Source organism: Malus domestica, chromosome 10 (assembly GCF_042453785.1).
Source record: "Malus domestica chromosome 10, GDT2T_hap1".
In the NCBI taxonomy this organism is placed as follows: Eukaryota; Viridiplantae; Streptophyta; class Magnoliopsida; order Rosales; family Rosaceae; genus Malus; species Malus domestica.
The window spans coordinates 23356708-23372695 of record NC_091670.1 but is presented as its reverse complement, the minus strand read 5'-3'; positions in this window follow the sequence as shown (position 1 = coordinate 23372695).

Here is a 15988-nt window from a genome sequence, read left to right as displayed (position 1 = left end):
GGTCCCTAATGAACTCAACCAAAACTTCCATAGGTTATTTGACATTAGCTTCAAAATTTTTGCGATTATCTGCGAAGGTTTCAATTACAACACTATCATCAGGGTTTTTTTTATTTATTCTTTATTTTTTATTTTTTTTATGATAGTCATCGTCTAACCAAAACTTGTAGGCAAACACTATTTTTTACTCCATAAGGGTATTTTTGTATTTTCACAACTTATATCATGACTGTTAGGGTTTTTTTGGTCATGGAGGAAGGCTTCTGAAATGATTTTAAAACGTTTGGGGGTGTTTGTGATATGTTGAAAACCTAAGGCGGTTTTGTGAAAACACAAAAAATCTCAGGGGTGTACATGTAATAAAAATGGTAAAAAAAGATTCAAACTTTCAAAGAGATCTGACTTTTCCAAGTCCAATACTAACAACCCTAATTGGCTATCCCATTTCCCAATTCCACCCCCTTCCTCCACGACCAGGTCCATGGACAACCAGTCAGATGTTTTTTCTCCACCACCATTTAATCTCTTCATTTTTAAATTTAAGTAATTTTTTCATTTTAGTCTAAATTAATACGTAGAATGTTAAATTATAGTTATTGTTAATTTGTTATGATTTTTTGATACTGTTTGGATTATGTGTTGGTTAGTTCATTTATATTTTTTACTTCATCAATTGATATAGTTTTTTGTTTTGCTTAATTGATATGTGTTGAAATTAGGAGTATAAAACAATATTACAAGCGAAAACCATTAGAGTATAAAACCTCGTCATAGACAAATTTAGTCTTTATAACTTGTAATGGTTTTTTTTTTTTTTTTTGAGTGAAACGATAGCGTCAGTAAGTTAAATGTTAGATTAGCCACTGACGGGGTTTGAACCCATGTTGTCATGCAAAGGCACAACACATTTCCACCACTATGGTAAAGGGCCACTTACAAATGAATGAACAATTGTAATTTATCGTTTAATTTTTCAAAGTTATATTTCGTCTAATATTTTTGGGAGCTTTTTTATGGAAAAGGGGATCTTAGGGATCTTGTGATCGTGACCGTTCATTGTATATTGTGCAGTCAGAAATCATTTCAAATTTTAAAATTTAAAATTTAAAATTAAATATAAATAGTACCTAACGAAAACTGATCGCACGATGTACGATAAACGGTCACGATCACGGGATCCCAAGGATCTCTAGGGAAAGGATCGCTGGATCATTTTCCCATTTATATTGGGACCACCGAGTATTAAAATCTTGAATCCGCCACTGGGTGTAGGGTCCACTCCACATCGAATTTCAACTATCTAAACCGTCTATTTTATAAGTCTCGATTCATAGATTATCCCTACAAAAATTCAATTCAATCCGAAACCATTTGTCCATTTAATTATAAAGATCAAATTTCATTGTTTCTTATATAACAAAGTATTCGTTCATTTCTTTGAACCCAATTAGATGTCTTAAATATTTTCGATTTGGCAAATATTTTGCAAAGATGATTTATGAGATATAACTTAAAAAATAGACAGTTTGGATCGTTAAAGTTTGATATGGTGTGGACCCCATAACTAATCCTCATTTTTATAAAAAAAAATGGAGATTCCTTCCCTTAAATGCTTCCACATGTATATATATATATATAGTGAATATGATACTCAATGTGGACCTTTTTGACATTACACGGTTTAGAGAGCACATGTATATATGGAAGTGAACATGTATGAAACAGTTGTCTTACTAATTCATTGCTTGGTTGAAATTCCAAATTATTGTATGTGAAATTTGGGTTCTGCCATGCTCAAATATTGAATAATATAAGAGTGTTTGAAATAAATTGGATTAAGAATTTGATTATTGTAAGTTGAAAACATGTGTATAAACGTTTGGGTATGCCCTTAATTGAGAAAGGAAAAGAAAACATATGGAGAATTGGCCTTGGATGCTCGATTTCTGCACTAATTACCAATATGCAATGAGATTTTATTTTATACGACATATGTTATGTGCATGCACGATTTCGTTCCATAATTCATAATATATATATATTTGGCATTCATGCTGTGTTTTTTGTATTCGTGTCGTTTTCATGACATACCCGATATCTTAACTGGTTGTGTTGTGTAACACCCGTTAACGTAAACGGGTAATCCGTTAAAGTAAATGGGTAATCCGTTAATATTATCAGGTAACATGACTCGGCCCGTTACCTAGTAAAGAAAATATATTTTAAATTAATATATAATAAAAATTAAAAACATAATTTGACCAATAAAAAAAAAACATATGACTAAATCGGGTGTGCTATCTACACACCCATTTTTACTTCTCACACACCCCCTGTTAATTTCTATCTTTTGATCTTCTTCAATTCATCCAATCCGACGACCATAAATTAAAAGGGTGCGGGAGAAGTAAAAAGCGGTGTGTGGATAACATACCCCTACTAAATTAGTATTTGCATACGACATTATCACATAAATATTACTTCAAAACATAAAATTAAAAAAATTAAAAAAATATGTCTTTCAAGTTTATATACTCCAAATGCTTAAATTTTAAAATTGTCCCTGTATTTTAGTCGTTGGGTTGATTTAGTCTCTGTCATTTTCAATTTGACGAATTTGGTCCTAGTGTTTATCTTTGTTAACCAATTATGGACATTTCGATCTAGTTTCTGTAAAAAAAAAATCATAAATTATTATAAACTTCTTTATTTAATTTAAAATATATAAAATGAAATAAAAATTAAAAGAAAAATTATTCTCCTCCCATCTCTCCAACCTCCTCCTAACATTACCCTATCTATTTTCTATGTCACAACCTTAATATTTTTCAAATTGGAAGTTTTATTTCTTATATGTGTTATTTCTCAGTGATTTGCATTTTTCTGTAAAGAGAAAGGGTAATTATTTCTCATATGATTTTTCTTATTAAAAGAGATTGAATGAAATGTCCTTACTTGGCAAACATAGACAAACATGAGGACTATAAATTAGCCAAATCGGAAAACATGTGGACTAAATTGGCTATAACAAAGGGACCATTTTGACATTTAAGCCTATTCCAAAATAAGAGCCTAATGAAAAAACATTAGTACATTACTACAAAAAATATGAAGGGAGTTGCGTTTCAAGGTTGAGGAACCTTGCACATTTATATATGTGTTCACATTTTATAGACTTGTATAGTAATGATTATGAATTTTATTTATTTTGAACTCCCTTAAAAATACTATTCATGATTGTTGTATGGTTTTAAAAATTCAGACGATGATGTACCAATACTAAAAGCGTATAAAGGATGCGATCACAAGCGTTTGCATTTTTTTTTTCACATTTTTTGCACTTGTAAATTAATTATTATAATTTTTAATGTGTTTGGTATTTTTAAATTACTTGATCTTTTTTATTTTTAATGTATACTATAAAAATAAATAAATAAATTTTTAATTTTTAATTTTATATAGAATAATAATGCAATAATACATATTTAATATATAATATATACATATACACTGTGGCTATTGTATTTTATAATAAGTTTTTTTTAGTAGTTAAAAAATTAAAATCATCAAAATACCTCTTTTCTTAATGTGTTGAAAAGGGTACCCGCATGTCACGTACCTTCGTGTAAACCTGTTAAGGACTTGTTATTAACGGGTTCTTACCGTGTGATCAGATAACGGCCTGATTAGTTATTGTGTTGACTAGAAACCCGTTATTTTCGTGTCGTTTACATGTCATGTTAAGAGATTATGTAAGAAATTGCCAGATCTACATGTATATATGGAAGTGAACATGTATGGAACAATTGTCCTAATAATTCATTGCTTGGTGAAAATTTCAAATTATTGTATGTGGAATTTGGGTTCTTCCATGCTCCAATATTGAATTATATATGAATGTTTGAAATAAATTGTATTAAGAATTTGATTATTGTAAGTTGAAAACATGTGTATAAACTTTTGGTTATGTCTTGAATTGAGAAAAGAAAGGAAAAAAATATGGAGAATTGGCCTTGGATGCACGATTTCTGCACCAATAACCAATATGCAATGAGATTTTATTTTATACATATGTTATTGCATGCACGATTTCGTTCCATCATTTGTAAAATAGATGAAGCTTAATTACACACTATTTGTATGCAAATATAAAAGATTTAAAAAGAAAAAAATATTTGGAAGAGAGAATTTGGAGAGAAATGTGAAAGAGAAAAGAGAGGGAACGTGCAAGAATTTTTGTTTATATTTATTTGAAAAAAAAAAATTATGCATGAATGAGGCAATAGTATTTTTATTGATTTTTGGTTGTCAAATCCTGGTCAGTTGGTTGTTAAAAATAAATAAAAAAATCATAGTCAATTGTCCATATGGTTTTTCTTTGAGTCAAAATGAGGATTTCACGAATTGACATTTAATCACTCTGTTAATTGGGCCTAGCTATGAGTGTGGAGCAAAAAATAATTATAAAAATTATGGAGCTGACACGTGAATTATTTTTCAAGAAAGACACTACTGCCCCTATTAAATGAGTAAGGAGCAGTCTCCTTCACCATGCGCAGCTAAGGTAGAGCATGCAAAGATTAACGACTGCTCAAGGCATCCCTACCCGTAGGAAAAGTCAAAGGTATTTATAATAGAATAATCATTTTTTCTTATCATATATACATTCTTAATCAGAGAAGATCTCTTTCAAGTAAGTTATCCTAATTCCATTTATTTATGATATTTACCAAATTACTCCAAGATATTTATTTACACAAATATCTTGAAATATTCCCACTTAAGTACAAGCCTAGGGCCGGCCACCCCTAAACCCATAAGGTCAGCCCATCTCCTCATTTTCTCCTATAAATACTTCAGTTATCTCTAAAATTCAGAAAGCTTTAGCTACCCCTAAAGACGCTTTTTGCTTCCTACAAACACTCAAACACATTTTTTTACAGAATTTTAACTTTGGCATTGGATATTCTTTAGCCAAAGCCCCCCATTCATTATGGACACGTGAAGCTTTTGGCCTTAATCTTAGGTGAATATTTTGTAGGTGCAAATTTGTCAATCAAGAAAATGCGGAAATTTGCATCCACAATGAGCATTCTCTTATTCGCTAAACCCCCTAATTGATCAATGGATGTTGCTCATGGACATTTTTAAGTGTACATATTGAAGCTGCCATCTCTAGAAAGGAAAGTGATTTACACTCTTATTCTCTGTCTACACGCCTTTATTGATTTTTTTTATAGGTGAAACGATAGCAGTTTTATTAATAACTAAGAAGTACAATCTTCAAAGAGAGCATCCTGGATAATATCTGGATGATGATTGAACCAAACAAAATTAACTTCATGAATTAAAGACAACTTGGCTAGTCTGTGGGCCACAACATTGGCATTTCGACAAACATGAGTAATGCGAGAGCAAGGCAAAAAACTCAGAACACTTTTGATATCTTCAATCACTAGACTGCATGGAGAATTATGTACTGGAGGTTACCAATTGATTAGGATTTGGAGGGAAACACATTCCCAAATGATGTTGTGGAAAAGGTTAGCACGTGCTAACCTGGCCCCCTCCTTAACAACCATGATCTCTGCTAATAAAAGAGTGAATATTGGAAAGTTTACAAATAAAAGCACCAATAAACTCCCCAAAATGGTGTGGAAAACACCACCAATACCTTCCTCACAACCTGCTGCATTGAAGGCATCGTCGATACTAAGTTTTAACCATCTGAGATGAGGTTTAGACCAAATTGCAGGAGAGGAGAGAGGCTTGGGCAAGGATTTTGGCTATGTATGCAAGAACTCCTAAAGGCAGGGTGAAGCCATTTGAGCAACTTGGTTCGGGTCAGTCCACTTACCCTCCCAAAGTAAACTACTATGAGCACACCAAATACCCCCAAAAAGCATCATTAGGAGATCAAACTTCGCTTGGGACCAATCAGCCACCATACGACCAAGCCATTCACACAAGGATGTCGAAGAACTAGTAGACAACCTGAGTTTAAGAGTAGAGGAAAACAACAAAACTCTGGCAAATGAGGAGAAAATTATGAGCTAGACGCATGGAGGTCTCAGGCCGCTTTATAAGCACTTTTTACTGAAAACACACCCTTGGAATCGAGGTGCCAGATGAGACGCTCTAGTGGTAATCGAAAACTCAAAGGGATTGAGAGAGTAAGTGCTACATCCTCCGGCGGTCCAAACAAGGAATGGATAAACTCATAATTCCACCTTGCAGAGTCATAGTCAATTAGGGATGATACTATATTAGACTGAGCAAACTTTGGATAAAGGAGATAGGGTCGGAAGAGGTGAGGGTGAGGAAGCATCTGCTAGACCAAATTTGAATGGATGAACCATTACCGACAATCCATCAAGTCCCTCGTCCAAGAATTGGGCGGGCAGCAACTATACCTTTACAGCACGCTAAAGGCAATGATCCAAGTGGGGCATCTTAGAAGGAATTATGTGGAAAGTATTTCTCTTTTAAGAGCATGGACGCTAGCGAGACAATATTTTGCGAAGACAATAATAGGGGAACATGATCTAAATGCAAACACAAAGACAAGCCAAAGAGAGCCTTCCATGCAAGAGTAGCAACACATTAGTCAAGACGACACTTAATGGTAGAATTGGTCCATGTAAAAGGTTCCCCTACAAAGCCTAAGTCCATATGATTGCAGGCTGCCAGAGCATCATGGAATCCCTGCATTTGGGAAGTACCTAGTATTGGCCCTCCCTTTTTCTCATAAGACAATAGGATTTCATTAAAATCACCTTTGATTGACCAAGGAAGGTCGATAGTTTGGGAAAGGTTTCTTAGTAATGACCAAGATCAATGTCTTTCAAAGATAGCAGGGGCACTGTAGAAGCCCATAAATCATTAATGGAATTGGTCATCCATTACACCAATTTCCATATCAGTATGAGAGTTAGAATAATTGAGAATGTGGACAGTAAAATCCTCTTGCCATAAGACGCATAAACCACCAGAAACCCCTTGACTTGGAATCGAGAAGGAGTTATCAAACCCCAATTGTTGCCTAACATTATCAACTTGCTCACAATTACATTTTGTTTCACAAAAGAACACTGGATTGAGAACTTGTTGAGACATTAAGATTCTCAGAGCTTGAACTTTCCGGAGGTTCCCATGCCCCAGTATAAGATCAATATAAATAAAGTCAGCGGAATAGAATAATCACAGTACCAAAGTAACCACTAACTTCAAGAAGACATATCTTGGAAACCAGGGATCTTCTACAACTCACCTCAATTGGATGCAATCGCTCAATGAATGGGATCTGAGTATTCTTTTGTTTGCGTAATTGAGAGAGTGCAGGGACCCCTTGTTTTATATTGCATACGATGATGATTGATAAGGACTCTTCCCATTATACAATCCTAATCAATCTAACCTTATCACCGAGAAAACCTATCATTCACATTAAGTGTTTCAACACTATTGTGATTGTTTTAGCTGAAACCCCTATTATACAAATTCCTTATCAGCTTACAACCTTAGTCAAGTCCAATTTCTTGTATCCTCATATCTCCAAACTAAAGATGATCAAGTGTTCAGCTCTCATTAGAACTTACATTCTCCCACTAGAGCTAGCATTTGATTCAATAGTAGTTGGCCTTATGTGAAGCTATTCTTAAATGGCCACGAGATCAGCACCAACTTGAATCATGAATACAAGTTCAGGTCATTAATTAGTATTCATGAAGAACTAAAAGGTACCATGCTCAATTCGTCGAACAATATCCCCATAATTACATTCACAAAACTAACAAACACATTGAACTCTCACATTGAACTCCATTACGAATTAACAGATCAATTCATCTTAATGTTTCATATTGAAACTCTTGGTTGTTGTCTTACTAACAATCATAATATTGTCAAAACCATTATGCATAATAAATATACACATACTGTCATAACTAAAGTTGTGCATCTAGAGGGAAAACTTTGAAGAAAACTTTATTAATACTTATTCATAAACACCGGTCATGTGAACTAGTGACTGATAACAAAACACGTTCGAAGATTTACTTGCTCCCACTAATTAACATCATCAAAAACTAGCTAACAGACCCATCTTTGCAACATGCTTCTTGAAAACCACAACTGAAACTTCTTTGTTTAAAGGATCTGCAACCATAGAATCAATCTCCAAGTAATCAATCTTCACCAAACTAGCCATCACTTTCTCTCGAGCAATCAAATATTTGATATCTAAATTCATTGTTGCAGATGATCTTTTGTTGTTCTTGCTGAAGAAAATAGCTGCATTATTATCACAATAAATTTGAATTGGTCTCGAAATAAAATCCACTACACTAAGTCCTGCGATGAAAATTTTCAACCATATAGCTTGATTTATAGTTCACAACATGAGAGATATTCAGCCACCATGGTAGAGGTTGCCACTGTTGCCTGCTTCACACTTCTCCATGAAACTGCACCACATGCCATAGTGAAAATATAATCTGAAGTAGATTTAAGGTCATCTGGACATCTAGCAAAATCTGAATCACTATACCCTTTTAACACAAGCTCATCAGTTTTCCTGTAAATAAGCATATATTCCTTGGTTCTTTGAAGGTACCTTAATACCCTATTGACTGCATTCCAGTGAGCCTCCCCTGCGTCAGATTGAAACCTCCCAAGAACACCAATAGTGAAAGCAAAATCAGGTATTGTGCATACTTGTGCATACATCAAGCTTCCAACAAGAAAGGCATATGGTTTGCCTTCCATGTTTCTTCTTTCCAACTCACTCTTGGAACACTGCTCTTTGCTTAATTTGTCACCCTTTGAAATTGGCATTTCAGTGGTGCCACAAGAAGCCATGTTGAATCTTTTTAAAACCTTGCCGATGTAACCCTTTTGCGATAACCCCAGCAATCCATTCTTCCTATCTCTTTTAATTTCAATACCAAGAACATACGAAACTTCTCCAAGGTCTTTCATTTCAAAGTTTTCTTGCAGCAATTTCTTGGTTTCATCCAATAAGCTAGCTGTGTTCGTTGCAAATAGTATATCATCCACATAAAGGACCAATATTATAAAGCTACTCCCACTGATCCTCAAGTATATGCAGTTATCAGAAGGATTCTCAACAAAACCATTCTTTTTAACAACTCTATGAAACTTGAGATATCATTGTCTCGATGCTTGTTTTAACCCATATATTGACTTTTTCAATCTATAAACTTAATTTTCATTCCCTTATTCTATGAATCCCTTTGGTTGCTTCACGTAGATGCATTCTTCCAAGTCACCATTTAAGAATGTCGTCTTGACGTCCATTTGGTGCAAGATTAGATCAAAATGTGCAACGATAGCCATAATAACTCTAAATGCATCTTTTGTTGAAACAAGACTGAAGGTTTCTTTATAATCCACTCCCTCTCTCTAAGTAAACCTTTTTGCTAAAAGTCTCGCTTTGTGCCTCTCTATGTTTCCCTTCGAATTTCTTTTGGTCTTGAATACCCATTTGCATCCTATTGGCTTCAAATGTGGCTCCCACATTATTTCCTTGCTCATAATTCACGTTCCCTTCAACTTCATTTGTGTCATCATACATTTGCCTTGGAAATTCAATTGCCACTATTGGTGCCTTGAGAGAAGAAATCTTTGCATGTTCTATGGCAATGCCAATGTCTCTTTTCTCTTCAAACACAAAATCATTATCATTTGTCCCAAACTCATCGTCCAGACTGGGCTCCATAAATATTGCTTTCTTCGTCTCAACAATTTTAGGACCTTGATTGCTAGAACAGTAAAATCTAAACCATTTTGCTCTATCGGCATAACCATGAACTAACAACTAATTGTCTTTGGATCAAGTTTAACACTACTGGGATTGTAAATTTTGGCTTCTGCTTTACATCCCCAGATGTGTAAATGATTCAAGCTCGGTCTCTTTCCAGTCCATAATTCAAATGAAGTGTTTTCTATTGCTTTTGAAGGAACTCTATTCAACAAATAATTTGCAGTTTTTACTGCTTCTCCCCATAAATATTTAGGCAAGCGAACCCTACAAATCATGCTTCTTACCATATCCATTAGGATTCTATTCCTTCTCTCTGTGACCCCATTTTGCTTGGGTGTGCCTGGGGTGGTGTATTGAGCCACTATTCCATTGTCTTGTAAAAACAAGGCAAATGGTCCTCGATGCTTGCCATTTTGTGTATATCTACCATAATATTCTCCACCTCTATTAGACCTTAAGATTTTAATTTTCTTTTCCAATTGATTTTCAACTTCATTTTTATAATTTTTAAACACTTCCAAGGCTTTTGAATTTTCTGGGATCAAATATATGTTGCAATATCTAGAATAATCGTCAATGAAGGTAATAAAATATTTATTTCCTTCATTTGTTTGTGTAGGGAATGGACCACAAAAGTCTGTATGAATTATTTCAAGGAGCTGCTTACTCTTAGTTGAACCCTTTTTACTTTTATTAACCATTTTCCCCTTAACACATTCAATGCAAAACTCAAAATTATTGAAATTCAATGGAGGCAAGTTGTCATTTTTAACCAAAAGTTCAACTCTTTGTTTTGATATGTGGCCGAGTCTCCTATGCCAAAGATTTGAAGAAATTTTCAAATTTTTGACTTCTTTTCTAACATTAAAGACACTTTCAATCAAATTGGTTTTTGAATTTAAACATCCCATCACATAGAAATCCAGTGTCAATATGAGAACATTTATAAAAAAAAAAAAAGCATTGAAGCCAATATTATTTAAAGTAAAATAAAATCACAATAATACTAACTTAGAAACGGAAACCAATTTCCTTCTCACAAAAGGTACATAGACCACATTTTCTAGCTCCAAGCAAAAACCAAAATCTAATTTTAATCTAACAGTCCCTAGTGCCTTGACTTCAACTTTTCTTCCATTGCCAACTGAAACCTTGACTTCATCCTTATTTGGTGTTCTCTTTGTTATGAAGTCCTGCAATGAATTTGTAATGCGAATAGAAGAGCCAGAGTCAAGCCACTAAGCATTGCTAGGTATATCAATCAAATTGGACTCAAAACAAGCAAAAAATTTGAAAAATTATTTTTACCTTTCTTTGCCTCTTGTTTGGCAAGCCATGACTTGTATTTAGGACATTTTCTCTTCATACGGCCTGTCTTTTTGCAAAAATAACACTTACAAATTGATGAGTTATTAACTTTGAAGATCCTTTTAGAGGGAGGAATGTTTCTGGCAAAATTCCTTTTGGTAGTATCCGAGTTGTTGTTATTGGCATTCTTTGCATAACCCTGAAAAATAATTCACCGACTCACCCTTCCCTTTTTCAACCTTTTCCTTCTTAATCCTCACTTCTTCACCCACACATATAGATATTAATTCATTGACATCCCACTTTGCTTGCAATGCATTATAAGATACTTTCAACTGAGTATAAGAATTAGGCAAGGAATTCATGATAACATGGACCAAAAATGTTTCAGAAATGGGTACCTCGAGTGTTCTAAGCTTCCCAGCAATGTTGATAACCTTGAGAATGTATTCACAAACACTCCCTTCACCATCGTATCTAATGGTTATCAGTGAGTTCATCAAGTTCCCAATTTTTGTCTTTTCAGATTCTTTGTACTTCTCTTCGATCAGTTTCATGAACTCTTTTGCATTAGTTGCCTATGGGAAGCCTAAACGAACTACATCAGTCATGGACCTTTTGATTACCATGAGGGATATTCTGTTTGATTTCTCTCATTTTTCATGCTTGGATCTCTGGCTAGAAGTGCTTCCTTCATTTGACATTGGTGGTTCTTCAGTTCTTAGCGTCAAATCCATATCCATAACACCCAAAACTATCTCCAAATCCTGTTTCCACTTCTTATAGTTGACACCTGTGAGAGGTTCAACTATGTTGAGGTTCATGGAACTTGGGTTCATGGCTGTATTCATATAGAATGAAAATATTAATCTTTAATCCCCATCTTTATTTCACGGACTCAACAATTTTTTATTGACGAGTATGCGAGTAATTCTCTTAATCATACCACCTTCATATCCAACGCATGAGTTGTCTGTAGTCATGAATATAAACCTTTATGATTTATAAACTGACTTGATTCACACGTTGATATAGGAAGTGTTATGCCACTTCGAATCCAAGGCATAAAAAAATGAACTTCTTTAGATGATCAATGTGTATGTTTCAAATCCTAGTGCCACTACTAATGTATATATATTGGTATTGATAACACTTTTGTCAACACAAACAACTTCAGTTGTCATGTGTTTACAGACATCCTTCTATGTACAATATATATATATATATCAGTTCTTTAATCTGCAACACAAAACAATTCTTGATGCTTTCTTTTTAACGTTAATTGGTATGTGAAAGCTCTGATACCAAATGTAAGATCAATATAAATAAAGTCAGTGGAATAGAATAATCATAGTACCAAAGTAATCACTAACCTGAAGAAGACATCTCTTGGAAACTAGGGATCTTCTTCAGCTCTCCTCAACTAGATGCAATTGCTCAATGAATGGAATCTGAGTATTCTTTTGCTTGCGTAATTGACAGAGCGCATGGACTCTTTATTTTATACTGCATACGATGATGATTGATAAGGACTCTTCCCATTATACAATCCTAAGAAATCTAACCTTATCATCGAGAAAACCTATCATTCATATTCCATTATAAGTGTTTCAACACTATCGTGATTGTTTTAGCTAAAACCCCTATTATACAAATTCCTTATCATCTTACAACCTTAGTTAATTCCAATCTCTTATATCCTCACGTTTCCAAACTAAAGATGATCAAGTGTTCAGCTCTTGTTAGAACTTACATCCAATAGTTCTAGAATAAGTAATTCATTGTGAGTGGCAGGGCTGGTCCTGGCCAGCCGTTGTCGATGAGTTACAGGAAAAGAAAGATGACAAAACATGGTGAGGTCATTTCGAAATCAAACATGTCGTTACAAAGAGCATTTCTAGTGTTGGAAGGTCCCCCAGGGCAACTGCCTAGTGAATCCCCTCCATTGAATAGTAACTACTTTTAATGAACAGTAATTGTCTTTTGCATTTCCTCCCCTAGCTAAATAACCTAGAGATGGGCACTTGGAACCAAAAACCGAAATCGAAACCAAAACCAAAACACGAATTGAATCGAATCTCACCGAACAGTTTGGTTTTACAGTTTTGAAATGGTTTCAGTTTCGAAATTGAACCGCGTCAAAGAAAACGGTTTGGTTTCTGTTTTGGGTTTTCAAAACCGCACCGAAACCCAAACCGATACCACACCATATATTAAATAATAAATATTATGTTTTAAACTTTTAATTAATTAGTTCAACACTTCAACAAGTCAACTAGACAGTAGCCTTAGCCTATCATCCAATTTTGCACTTCGACTTCGAGTCCTGAAGAAAGAAACTCATCTTCATCTTCCTCTCAAAAGTCAAAACTTATCTTTAATCTCTTCCATAGTCAACATCAGTGCCCTGAACTCACTACTTGCATCTTTGCGTGTGACCTGCCTGGCTGCTTACATATCTGCGACCTCACTACTTGCATCCCCAGATCCCCTTCATTCACCTGTTCTTCGTTCCAGCTAATATGGTAAGAACTTAGAACTTGTATTAGTTAGTTTAGTTAATAATTTGTAATTAAATTAATTTTACAGTTAGGGTTCGTTTGAATCAAAGATTCAAAAGGGGAACTGGGTTAAGGTTTATAACTAATTTTAAGGATAGGGTATTAGGGTTTGTGAATCAAAAAGGGAACTAGATTAGGAGCATTGTTGCTGTGGTTGATTGTATTTGTATTGAAAGAAATTTGTTATTAGCAATTAAAAATTTGTTATTACAACAATTAGAACAAGTTGAGGATTTCGGTATTTGTTTCCAGTTAGAACAATTAGAACAATTAGAACAATTCAAGAATCTATTTTGTTTGGAAATCTTGGAGGCCACTATACCCTGCTCCAACGCAGTACCATATTGTGGACATGACAGCAACAACACATACCTGAATGGAATTTAGAACCTTAGAACTGTCCACACCACCAATGAAGATTAACAAGTAGCATTAATCAATATGTAATTAACATGGACAAAACATAAGGACAACATATATTGACCTCGTAACTGAGCAGAGCTAAGAAATTCTCACTTTTCGTGTTTCTTGAAATGTGCTCAGTTCTTAGCATATGGACACCAAAAAACACAGCATTTAAGAAGTTCAACACATCTCCAACTGGAAAAGGCTTTGTTTGTTACAATTTGACTAAGTAAACAAGTGAGAGAGATAATCAGGCCATGGAGATAGGGGAGACTTGCATTGTTTCCACACGTATAACATGCAAAAATAAAGATCTATCATCTTGCGATTTTATTCTACCTGTTTTGGTCAGGAAAGGCTCCACCTACACAAGGTGACTTTTTTGTGTGCTAAAAGCTTGTTTAAGATCAAAATAATGTTGTCTCTCTGTTTTAAATTAGTTTATTGTATCCTTAAGTGCTTGTGTTGGTGCTATTACAGTTAAGGTCAGTGCTTTAATTAATTTTTCCTCTCTTTCTTTCTTGTTTTGCTATTACTGATTTTCTGTCATAGAGGCTTTCTTTAGTGCTTGTGTTGGTGTTACTGTTGCATTTGGTCAGAGAGGCTCATCTTTTAATTTGTTTTCTTCTACAACATATGAGCATTTGATTCATTTTAATTGATTTTCTTCAGCAATATCTAAGATTTTGTGCATTCCATTCATTTAAGATCATGAGCATTCTGTATTTTATATCAATCAAGATATGAAGAATCCAGCAAGCATAGTGGGATTGGTCACTCTTCTACAGGGGACTCCCTTGAGAAGCTGGAGGACGAGGCAATACAAAGTGACTCAGAAAATGAATTAGACATTGAAGGTGACCCTGAAAATGACGGCGAAGAATCTGAGGGCGAAGATGAAAAAGTAAGTAACTTTGATTCAAGAAAACGTAACTGGGTTTGGGATCATTTTACAACATATTATGTGACAAAAAAATAGTCGAAAATCAATGAAAATGGGAGAAATATTTGGCCGAAGTAAAACTTAGGAGAGCTAAATGTAATTATTGCCCAAAACAGAGCAGTGTGGGTGACTATATAGCTGAACCGAGAGTTAATGGCACCACAAGCATGAGACACCACATTAAAAGATATTGTAAATTTTACCAAGGGAATAGAAGTAAAAAGCAAAAAGTTTTGGTTGGGGATAAAAGTAAAGGTAACAATCTGGTTGCTATTGGATTTTCACAAGATAGTGTGTTAGAAGCATGTGTCAAGATGGTAGTCATACATGAGATGCCATTTAGTACCGTTGATAAGATGGGGTTTCGGCTTTTTTGTGTTTTGGTATTCCATTGTTTAAAGTGCCTTCTAGAAGAACTCTTGTGACAACTTTTCTCAACATGTGTGATGAATCAAAGGCTTATTTGAAGAAAACCTTAAGTGCCCATAGAATTTGTCTCACTACCGATACTTAGACAAGCACACAAAACATCAATTATATGGTTCTTACTGCACATTTTATTGATCATGACTGGAATATGCACAAGAGGATCATAAACGTTTGTGTTATTCCTAACCACTATGGAACCATAATTGCAAAGTTCAATGAAAGTTGCTTGTTGGAATAGGGGATAGACAAAGTTATGACAATCACAGTGGACAATGCTTCTGCAAATAAAGTTGCTTTGGATCAACTTATGACGAAAATGAATAGGTGGGAAAATTCACAAGCTATTCTAGGTGACATGTATTTACATGTGAGATGCATCGCTCACATAACCAACATAATTGTGAGTCATGTGATGAAGAGGCTAAATAATGGTTTATTAGCTATAAGAAATTATGCGAGGTTCATTAGGAGCTCTCCACAAAGATTGGAGCTTTTTAGGCAAGCAGTGAATAGGATGAAATTGACGTGCAAAGCAATGATTTGCCTTGATTGCCCTAC